The sequence below is a fragment of the Orcinus orca genome, chromosome X (assembly GCF_937001465.1).
Source record: "Orcinus orca chromosome X, mOrcOrc1.1, whole genome shotgun sequence".
In the NCBI taxonomy this organism is placed as follows: Eukaryota; Metazoa; Chordata; class Mammalia; order Artiodactyla; family Delphinidae; genus Orcinus; species Orcinus orca.
Window position 1 is genome coordinate 31,605,130 of NC_064580.1, and position 11,038 is coordinate 31,616,167.

The window sequence follows — 11,038 nt, forward strand, 5'->3', positions numbered from 1 at the left end:
GTTGGGCTTCCCTGGTGGCGCAGTGGTTGAGAGTCCACCTGCCGATGCAGGGGACGCAGGTTCGTGTCCCGGTCCGGGAGGATCCCACATGCCGCAGAGCGGCTGGGCCCGTGAGCCATGGCCACTGAGCCTGTGCGTCCGGAGCCTGTGCTCCGCAACGGGAGAGGCCACGACAGTGAGAAGCCTGCGTACCACAAAAATAAATAAATAAATAAAATAAAATTTCATGTCTATATGGTGCTATGTATAATGCTATATGTGTGTATGTTTTACCATGTAAAAGGTGATGATTCAATCATAATATCTATAATTATGTAGGATGGTATAATTGTATTTGAAATAGAAATGTGATCAACAGTTTATAACGTATGCCTTGTTGACTAATCTTTATGGCAAAATGACCGTGGCTTTCAGGTTAAAGATTGTTCTTAGGATTTCAGTCTGTTAAGATAAAGAAGAAGAGAAAAGTTGAAAGGAAATTACCACCTACCACAAACCAACTCAAACAACATATAATTCCTCCTTTGTCCTTTGATCCATAGTTAAACATACTTCTACTGATCCAGAACACTTTCTGAATGATGACAAACATATGTAGGTACTAGTAAGTCTGTTTTTACTATGAAGTTTCTTATTTTTGTATTGGGTTAGTCCTTCAGTTTTTTGAGCACTATTGTTTTTGGCAGAGTAGATGTGTGAGACATAATAACCAGAAGTCAGTATCAACCATCTGCTATACAGCAATAATTTTAATGTATTCAGTGATGCCTGATTTAATGGTTTTTAAATTTTGTTTCTTGTTTTAGGAAGAAGCTTCATTACTGACAGAGATATATTTTCATGAGAGAAGAATTGAAAAGGTGATATTCTGCTTGAGAATGCCTTCACATATACTTGATGTGTGCCAATGTCTACTGCACACCACTAAAGCCAACTTTTAAAAGGACTGTTAAAGCCAGGTGAAGAAGTCAAACGTGACAGCTCATAGCCAATGGTATGTTGACTCCAGAACCTACTTTTCTGATTCTGTGAAATGCATCGAAAAGTGAGTAACAGTCAAAGCACAGATATGGTGTACATTGTGTGCTAGTAGCCAAAGTCAATTAATATAATAAATTACTTTTCAGAAGATTCCATGGTCAGTAATTAAAACTGAGATTAAACAATAATTTTACAGGCATTTTGTTAGTAGTAGTTATAATGACTAAAGTAAAAAGCAGGATAATATGGTTTCAAGTGGAGAGAAATCAAATTGAGTAGTGACACTAAATTAAGAAAAGCCTTCAAAATTGGATGGAGAAATCTAGAAATGATGCAGCAAACAAAAGGAAGACGTTTAATTTCACAGAATGAAAGGGTTATTTTAGGAAGATTAATCAAGTATAATAATTTTACTTACTAGAAACTAAGACATTGAAATTATGTAATGGATTAACATTTTATATTGCCAAGTAGGTTCACTTAGTAAAGCACAGAAGCAACCTGTGTGTCTTGTTCAATAATCAGTGATTAATAAAATGATGAGTTAAACCAGTCCTCAATCAAATAACAGCTGTGAGCACAAGATAATAAGAAAATCATAAAGTAATAAATCATTTAAAAGGGACAGATCACCAAAATTGTGTAAGTTGTTGTCTTAAAAATTAGGATTTTTGTCTAGATTCTACCACCATCTGGGACAGCTTTTCTTAATTTGTTGAGCCTCATGGAGCTTGTATGCACAGGCCACTCAAGATGGCTGCTCTCTTGCTCTCTGTACATCCACTGCCCGACCAGTGTTTGCTTCACCTATACTCTACCCGCTTGACCAACCTTCCTACATACTTGCCCCAGGCCCCAGCTAGTGATTGTTCTTTTCAAAGGGCCTGTGAGGGGCGTGCCCCTCTACTGGTTTCCCTGGTAACGAATGAGCCCACCTGACATCAATTCCCCTACAACTGGCCATCTCCCCACCACCACCCCCAGTGCCCCAGGAGCAAAGACAGCTGCCATGTCCTGCCCGCCATCTGCCACATGTGGTGGTTGGTGGGGTGTTGCTCCAGGACCTTGCTTCAGAAGTAAGCTCCCCCATCCATTAAACCATTGATGTCTCTGTCGCTGGGCTCTTTCTTTGGTTTTGAAGCTGGACAAGTACAGGCCTTATAGGTCTGCGGGGTGCTGCCCAACAGAGCTACTGTGAAAAATGAAGGAACTGAACATCATCATCTCTAAAGTTTCACCTTGCAATATATTACTGTATCATATCAATTCTAAGATGGGCATTTTTCACATTTAACTTCTCTGAAATCAGGATGTGTCTGTATTCTATGTTGTCCAGCTGGCAGTTACATCGTACTTGTCATTGCCTGCGCATATGCACTCTTGGTTGTAGCTTTTAATATCATTTCAGTTGGGTTATGTTACTAAGCATGTTGAGTTTCATTGCATTACAAAATTATCGGTATCGTTTGGTTTGAAATATAGAATTATTTGACCTCAAAAATACAGCAGTAGGGCACAAATTTGTTGCTATTAAAGCAAATATTTGTCCTTGGAGGAGTGAATACAATTTCATGATTTTGTGCAAAGAAATACAAAAGAAGCTTCATGAGACCTTAGAGAGATTCCCATCGTAGAGACTTTGCTGTTTCAGGTTTTATTACGTTCCTTTGAAATTGTCTAATATACTGCAAGCAGGAAAAAATTCCGAATCACTTGGAAACAGAAGAAAACTTCAACGCAAAAAGAGGCTGGTGTGACCAGATCATGTGTCATGTAGGACTTTCATTAATGCAATACATCATAATTTAATTCGTGACATATTTCTTCCTCAATTGTTTCAGTGAGTCTTACAACTGATGCTCTCTTAGGTTTGAAGAAACATGATATGTATGTGCTTCTAAGGAGCCAAAATTGATTTCCCAAATTTCAGGCATTATCTCACATATTTTACTCACATGTATGATTCCAGATCTCTTGTGTAGTTGGCTCTTAAGTTATATAAAGTCCTGAAAAATTGGTTTAGATGCACAACAGATTGAGAAAGCATCCATACTTTTTTTTTAATGGGGAAGAGTGTAAGTTTTATTTCTACTTTACAATGTCTGCACAAAACTTGCTATAGAGTCAATGCTACATTGGATTTCATAGCTGTAATATCACAGTGAACTTGTAAGCAAGCTCTAAACAAAGAGGCTGAAACACTGTAGATCATTACTTGAGCTGCACTGACAGGTGGGGATCATTAGAAATAAAGATTTTCTGCTATTAATTCAGTTGTGATTATCATACACAAAAAAGTTATGATCAGAAGCTAAATGTAATCTGTGCATCAACAATCTTGATAATTTTTATAACTTTCAATGAGTTTTCAGATTCCAAATGAGAAATCCTAGATTACTCTCAGATTATGCAGTGTCATTAAATACTATAATGCCAGAGTAAAGTAGGCATAGTCCTTACCTATATTAAAAATAAAGCTTAGAAAAAATAAAAAATAAAAAAATAAAGCTTAGGTGTTAAACTGTGAAAAACTACTTTCCAATGTATATATTTTTAAAATAGCTAACTCCGCAACATTTTCTCAAGAGTTGCTTTTCTGTGCTTTGTGCGTCAATTATTTTTCTTCATGTGTGCAGCAGTGTTTTGCAATTATTGGCCATCTTTTACTCCTGATTTCCCTTGTAGAAGATTGATTAGCACAATCAGTCACTAGAAAGCAATTTTCATCACCAAAGGCAGCTTCTTTTTTCTCTTGATTAGCAGCCCTGCTGCAAGTTATTCAGCAGAAATAGATAATCCGTAAGAACACTGCCAGACAAACATTCTGATAAGAAAAAGAGGGCTAAACCTGAATATTGCCGACAGTATTCCAGGTAGGCAAATGATCAGTGAAGCTGTGCTGCCTTGTGTTTCTGTGATATTCCTGTTTTATTTGGAGAACTGGGCCTTCTGTACTGCTTTTTGTTTTTCTTGTTTCTGTATGAATCTTTGGGTCTTTGAGAAGAACACAAATTTGCCTGTGATATGTGTGAAGAGAGGGAGGATGCCTATTATGGATCAGTATCACAAACCAGTGATTCTATATTTCTATGTGTGTTCTGTCACCCCCACTAAAAGTCCTGTCTATCTGAAGAAATAAGTCAAACGATATTCAATTGAACCAGATAATTGTTTGTTCCTTTAAATTATGTCCTATTATGTAAAAAATATTAGCTCTCCAGTTTCAATTTAGGGAGGAAATATTTATGTTGGCAGAAGAAGGATGAAAGGGGAAGCTCAAAAATTCTTTCCTCCTAAAGCTTGCTGTACTTTGCTTAGAAAGAAGAATGCACAAGGAAGCAGCATGATAGAGGGAAAAAGTTAATAGATTTTGGGTTCATACATATCAGGTTAAAATCTTCAGTATGTCCATTTAATACCTGTGTGACTTTGAACAAGCCAGTTAATATTTCCAAACCTCAGTTCTTTCATCTGTATAATGAGCACAATATATTAATTACCTTGTCAGGATTAGAGATATTGTATCAAAAAGCTGAACTCATAGTAGGTTCTCAGTAAATGATAGCTATTTTATTACGTACATCTGTATCTATCTACCTCCTATCTATTTATCTTCCTACCTATTTATTTATTTAGATATCTAGACTTTAGTCTCTAAAGAAATGGCTATGCATGATTATACTTTTTAACAGTCAACACAACTTAAACCTCTCTTTGTCCTTTTCTCTCTGTCAGGGTATCACAGGCTTGACAGTAGAATCAAAGTCTTTCCTCCCCCTCTACCCAAATGCTCCCAGACTCCCAAACCTAGTCTCCTCCAGCCCCTGTCTTCTCTTTCCCCAGATACCATCCAATCCATTCTCTGTCTTCACCACTTGCTCGCTGCTGTTTCCAGTATAGAGCAAATCCGTCCATCTCGTATCATCGTTTACCATGCTATTTCTCCAATTCTGCCCAACGAAAGGCCTCAGAACAAGCAGGCAAGGAGTTGGATAGGGGACCAGCTGTGACTTCTGTTTAGTTAACTATGTGCTTCTCTACCTCCCCTCCCCCCATACTCTCCCCTCCAGCTATCAAATTCAGAGAGGCCAATTCCTTTGTTTTCTGTTATTCAGGACATTAGGAAAGAAGATTCAGAAAATTCCTTGTGCTCTCCCTCGGGCTCTCTTAACCCCTTTTACTTATAATTTTCATCAGTGTGATAGCAGAGAGCAAACCCAAAATTTTGTATATTATAGAAAATTAAGAACTGATTTAGGATTCCCTCGGTGGCACCCTCTGAAAACAAATTCTGAAACTGTATGAAGCGTTTTTGAAATTGAGACCTGTTTTATTGATTTACAGGGAAAGTTCCACTCAATGGATATCTGAATGGACTAAGAATGGGTAATAATCAATGCCAGAATTTTTTATTTCATAGAAAGCAAAGTTGAAGATTTTTTTCTGGAAGATTAGGAATGAATGTTATGAAAACCTTTAGGGCCTCTGACCAATTGTGCTTTGTCTTCATCTCTTTTATGCTTGGGGGCATTTCTAGCTAACATTTTCAACCTCCAGAAAAGAAAAACACAATGCACCAGTCAATTTCCTGAAATACAAAATAAAGCCTACTTCGTGTGTCATCACATGTGAATAAGCCATTAAGAGCTGAGACTGGCTGCAGCATAACTTCCTGTGAATTACTGTGAAAATTCAAATTTAAAGGCTCCACAATAGTTTTGCAAGGAAGGAAATATACTGGGGGAATAGAGCAACCTACACCAGATTTAAACTTGTACACTCCCAGCTGTTAGGAAAATGCAGATCTGTACCAGAAGGTAAGCAAGGGCTGTAGAAAATTTTCTGAATATTAGCGTGAGGTTAATGTGGTGTATTTTTGCTGAAATGCGTAAAACCAATTTTAGCATATAGTGGTCTTCTGTCTTTGCCTCCTTATTATCACATCTGTGCAACCAATTCAATTATTTCTTAAAATGTGTAAACATGATTAAAAAGCACCTAACGAATCTATAATATAGTTAATCATATTCACCAAATGATTGGCACCGACAGCCGATGGTGCTGCACGTACTGTCTGTCCACCATCCCAGGGACCCTTGTACAAAAGATTTATATAATTAATAAAGTGACTAGGACACATGTTAATGATAAGTGATGTGGGTGATATAGTTTCAAATTTAGGAGCCCTATTCTTCACTGCAGCAGTTGCACAATCAGCTGTGTGGAGATGTGTGAAGGCAAAGGCAGTATGAATTAGACCTGCAGTTTTTGGCTTTGCCCCCATGAAATTGCGTCTGAATGACCTTACAAGGCTTTGATCCATGGGAATATTAGAATCAGATGTTCCATTTGACGATCAAATGGGAAAAGGCATTTCAGGTAGTTGATACCTTTACTTACATGAGAAAGTTCATATATGTATTGTCTACTAGGAATTTTATTCTAGAATTCTAATGCTCCTAACAGGCACTTCTCTCATTAGACAAATTGAATCTATTCCCTGACACCTAATTCTTCCAGAAAAGGTCTGTTATCTGACATCTAATTTGTGTAATGTATCTCCAATTTCATAACCTTTTCTAGATTTATGAAAATAAATGTCATTCATTGTTGTTCTTGGATCTATTCTTCCTAAACTACAGAGTGATCTCCTTAAGATGTCAACTGAATCATGCCACCTGCTTCCCAAAACTTTTCAAGAATTTCCAAGAATTATACCAAAAATAATATCTCGCATCGTTTGGTAGCTGACCTCTATCTTCCTCTACAAACTTCTTGCCCTGCATTGCCCTGCTAACATGCTCCCTATGCTTCTCACTCCTGACCTTCTTTCATTCTCTCAAACACCCAAGGTTCTTACCTCAGGCCCTTTGTCCATCTTCCTCCTTGCCCTTTCCATGCCCGGCTTCTTCTCATACTTGAAGGCATGCTGTACATGATTCCATCTCAGAAGGGCTTTCCTTGAGTTTTCAATTGAACTTAGGTTCCCTGTACACTTTAACAAAACTTACACTCTATGCAGCACTCATCACGGCTCTTGACTGTGCCTATTTATAGGATAATTTGTTTGTCTCCTCCAGACAAGGAAATATGTAAGCGCAGGGGTTTTGTCTATTTCACTCAGTACAGTATTCTTAGAGCCAAGCACAGTGCCAATATTTCTCAACGTGTATGAATTAATGCTGTCTCAACTCTCTTTAAAAATGGACTGGACAAATTTAGTCAATGGATCTGTAAAAAATAAATATAAATTTCTCCCCATCCCGGGATCTCCTTTCCATATGGCTTTTGTTTTGATATTTTTCTCATTCAGTGGTTATAAGTGGTGGTTATAGAAATAGATATTAATAAACCCTGAATTGTTTTCTATAATAGAGTAAGAAAATAGTGTCATTGGGAGAATATGGTTCAACTGATGAGTAGAAGGATTCAGGAAGTGTCAAGAGGCCAAAGTGCTATTTGAGGCAGTGGATTTGGGGAGAAATATCCTATACCCAGGTAATCAATGGATTTGAAGGCTAAGTATATCTAACATACAATTTAAATTAAAAATTTAAAAAAAAATTAAAAATTACTTTGATATATCAGGCTCATATACTATTCAGTAGAATTAAAAAATAATAATATCCTGTTTGCTTTTGGCTTCGGGTCTCCAGGAGTAGGGTATGTGTCTCATATTAGGTTTTCCCCTTAAGGTGGAGTGAAAGGAACAATCCTGAGACACAAAGTAGAGGATAAGAATTAATTGAAGGCAGACAATCAGAGCTGGAGTTCCTCCCTCTACTTTAGCGCCTCTACCAGGAATTTGCAAAAATCTTTTTGGAACATTGGGCTATCTACAAGGTATTGAGACCAGTATTATCTAGATTTTTTTTAAGGCTCTAGACTACCCCCCTAACAGTTTCAAAGAGTTTAGTGTTGTTAAGCTTAAAGGCATCATAAAGTTGACCCAAGGTTACAAGTATAACTTAGAAATAACCTCCAGACATTGATGTTAGAAGTAGTCTAGGAATTATTTGATGATTCAGCTAACACTGTGGCATTTCTACCATCAAATATCCCATAATCCCATTAAATCCACATGAAAACATGTATAAAAAGTCATTTTGGCTCTTTATTGCTTTATAGTTTTCTAGGCTCCAGCAAGGCAGAGTTCCATATCTGTTGTAAAGTTTTGCAACTGTAACTTAAAAAGTACTATATATAATGAGATAAGCAATAAAATGCTTTTGAACTTTACATACATACACAGAAATACACACAACATCTACAGAGACATACACATGTCTATACATACATACATATACATTATATATATAGAATATATCTAGTGGAAATGCTATGATTTCCCACCAAAACTTCTAAATGTATAGACAATCTAAACTATCATTAAATTAATCTAACCACTTAAAGTAAAATCTAAATCCTTAGCTCTCTAATGTTTGTTCTAAATCAACAGCTCCAAACTTCTATTTTTATATTCTTAACATTACACATGTTGTATACTTGTGTCACAGAAAATTAGAAATACTGAGCACAGTTAAATACATTCACAATCCCAACTCCTTTAATACTAAACATTTAGCTTATTTCATTCCTGATTTTTCCTCTTAACCTTGGCGTTGGTTGTTGCTGTTTGTTTGTTTTTTTTTTTTGCAAGTTTGTGTGTGTGTGTGTGTGTGTGTGCATGTTTTAAATGTATTTTCAATGAGGTAATATATCATCTGTTTACAATATAGCTCTTGAAAAACAAAAGGAGTATAGATATTATAAGACAAAACAAACTCCAGTCATGAGATACTACATACATCATGTGAAAGCAACAGCCTGATCTCTAGGTTATGAAAATTAGAATTAAAAAGTCACTACCAAGAAAATGTCCAAGTTTCCTACTTGCAAAGTTTGGGTGCAATTCTATGAAGTATTTAAAAAGCTGAATTTTCCCCATTGTGTAAACAAAACGAGATTAATCTAAATCCTAAATCCATAGCTACACAAAATACCAGACATTGTGCATTTCACTTGTTAATATACCATATTTTCTCAGGTAGCGGAAGGGAAGGCAAAGTGACTACAGAGAACAAAAATGTGGGAAGAAGAAATAGTGTACCTATGTTAGACCTATTAAGTAATGGTGAAAAGAAAGCCTCAATTAATGCATCTCCGAAAGGTGTAAAAACTATACTCCAACTTTGGAAAATTAATTTAGAAAGATAGAGGGAGAGACTGAATAATTGAAATTTTTCATGAAAAATGTACATATGACAGAAAGGAGCACAATGGAGAATTCATAAAACTTGTTATTTGGAAAAATCTGTTAGTTTTCTTTGGCCAGATTAAGAAAGAATAACTAAGTTTATCAATATCTGCCATCCTTCATACTGTTGATAACAAATTAATAATAGCATTCCTGGCTCTGCACTTACTAATTAGGACTTCCTAATAAATGCTGATTAGCCGAGTCAGGGAGGCCAGCAAATAAACCTAAATCCTTTTTTAGTCATGTCTAATCTTGTACACTCTATTCTCCTTTTTTAGCATTTGAAGACAACAGGTTAAGTTGGCAGATATTGTTTATGGACCACTGAAGTTATTTTGACCAGTTAAATCTCAGTTTTATTGAATCCTTGATAACTGGAATAGAATTTGCAGGGAGACCAGGGATATTGGAGAGGTTTGTACTTGATGTTTTCTGAGAAGCCAAAAGAGAAGTCTCTTAGTTTCCAGTTGAGTTGTATTTTTTTAATATACAGTTGTTCCTTTATTTCTGTTTTCTCATGCCCACTCAAAACAAGACTGTTAGCATCTTCACTTGTTTTATTCTCTTACATTTTGGTTTTCTTGGGATGCTCTTCTTTATGAGGTGAGGATGTCCTCTGATTCCTACTATAGGATTAGGTAAATTTTTTGGCTACGTTCCCTGAAGGTCTATGTGGTTGGTTTACCAGACTTGTTGAAGAATGGACTCTAAAGGCTGTAGGCTTTGGTGGTGGAGAAATAGGAATAGGAATAGGAATAGGAATGCTTACACTCCATGTACCCCTCGAACATTCACTGGAATTTACTTGTGGCACAGAAACTTCAGTAGCCTGTATGTTGGTCACACATATTGCTGTTATAACTGGAGCAGAACTGTTTCTGTCCCAAGAGCTGTCAGAACAGTTCAATGGGCCAGTCTTCAAGTTAAGGCACAGGCCCACAGTTATCACTGTTCATTGATCAGTAGAGGCTGTTGTCACTCAGAGATGTCACTCTGACACCTTCGGTTGAATGATTTTGCCTTTTTCCTAAGGCACATGCTTAGGTAGTAGTTGAGGTTGGTTTGTCTTTAAATGCACTGTAGCACTTTTCACGTAAACTTCAAACATCTTGCTGCTTATTGCTTGCCTATAAACTGTGCCTGTGAAAGACTGAATATCATCGGGAGGATCAAAATTGAGGTTATCAGAGTTTTTTGTTTTTTTAAACATTAAGTCAATCCCCTGTATTATATGAAATTCTTCCTTATTCTTTCTCATCCTCCTCCTTTTAATTCTTACTCTGGGTCAGTTCTCTGTCTGCCCCTGGATGAAATCCTTGACATGCCCCCTGGTTTTTCCAGTCCCTCTTAACCAGTAAAAAATATTTAAATCTCTTTAAAGCACTGACAAGTTCATCATGTAATGACTTAACTCCAGTCTAGTCTAGTGTTATTTCAAATGCCAAAGTTATTCAGTTACACTTTTCTCCTTCCTAAGCACAGACCTCCTCCAGTACTGGAATCCTGCAGCAGGAAAAGGACAGGAACTAACTTCTTCTCTTAGTTGTTTGCTAATTACTACATGGCTGACCCCAGGGCAATGGTGAAAATGGCGCAAGTTTAAGTGGTTGGTTCATTTGGAATGAGGTGTTGGGGTACTCTGGTGACAGTATTTTTCCAATAATACCTCTTTCCTTCCCACAGGGTGCATTTATGGGGTCCTTAGCAATTTTCCAATTGGAGACCTCCCACTTCAACTCCTTGGTTAGGGGAATGCCTTTTCTCTGGCTGACTGTACAGAACTTTACCTTTGGCATC

The 11,038-nt window shown here is 36.9% G+C and overlaps 1 pseudogene; it reads right to left on the bottom strand.

Annotated features, from left to right (window-relative positions):
• Positions 1-9,490: 9,490 nt before the first annotated feature.
• On the bottom strand, positions 9,491-10,484 carry LOC101287608 (poly(A) polymerase alpha-like; annotated as a pseudogene).
• Positions 10,485-11,038: the final 554 nt, after the last annotated feature.